A 1,126-nucleotide genomic window follows, 5' to 3' on the forward strand; every position below is an offset into this window, starting at 1 on the left:
AAATGCCGAATCAATGAACCCATGGCAATCCGCAACGAGTGTGCATTTATCTTTCATCCCGGTGTTGGGAATTACGAACCACTAGGTAAGCAAACAAATAAAATTCGATTACATCCAGATGCTTAAATGATGTTCCCGAAGGTTAATTGCTTGCCCATTTTCCGTTTCAGAATCCTTGTCCCGAAAAATGGATCTCAAGAAAATTAAGCTTTTATCAGTGATGCCAATGAATAAAATGCAATTTGCCAATGGTGTTTTCGTAAATTCATAGCGGGCGCGTTATCAATGCGTGGAGTTATGAGTATAGAGCGCCATCGTTGGCCATTGTATTACGTTGGCGTGCATAGGTGAGGCCTCATAATCTGCGTCGCGAATAGCAGTTACGCTAAGTAGTCGAGGTAAGCGACAGCTCATTGTTTCGAGTAATGGAGGGAGTGGTCGAGGGTGTACAATCAAGAGTAGGAGTTAGTAGTGCGCTATCAAAATTGGTGGTGATTACAGTTTGACAGGTGATGACCACCGTTGATCGTGGGGTTGGTCTGTTATGTGTTGCCGGGGCATTATGTTTAGCTACGAGCATGTGTACGGGCTTGGAAGTTACTATAGGTCGCCGCCGTAGGTTACGTCGACTACAGTTGTGATGTTTACTTAAGGTAGCAAACATAAACGGTATCGAGTATGAGTGTGACGATAAAAAGCTAAGTTAGGTGACTTTGAGTACAGTTGTGAGTATAACAGGCTGTCAGATTATGCTATCACCCATAGTTGGGTCCTTGTTTTTACCGGTCAGCATATATTTTGGATTGATGTTTACTGTAGGTAGCGAAGATAAGCGGCATCGCGTGTAGTTAAAGGCATGAAAGATCGTCGGCTTTATACTCAGCGTTGCACATAGACACAGGTCTTGCAACTATGATAATCAGCCAAGGTAGGCGATATCAACTGAAGTTACGAGTATGACGGGTAGCCGTTGGTCGTTAAGATGTCACGCGTAGTTGGAACCTGGTTTCTATCAGCCCGCACAGATACTGGCTCGGTGATTACTGTAGGTAGCAGGCAGGTACGACAGTGAAGATCGGTGTTTAACACTGATTTCATGCTCTCCATGATGATATAAGCAGCAGAC

Source organism: Opisthorchis viverrini (genome assembly GCF_000715545.1).
Source record: "Opisthorchis viverrini unplaced genomic scaffold opera_v5_59, whole genome shotgun sequence".
NCBI classification, from domain to species: Eukaryota; Metazoa; Platyhelminthes; class Trematoda; order Opisthorchiida; family Opisthorchiidae; genus Opisthorchis; species Opisthorchis viverrini.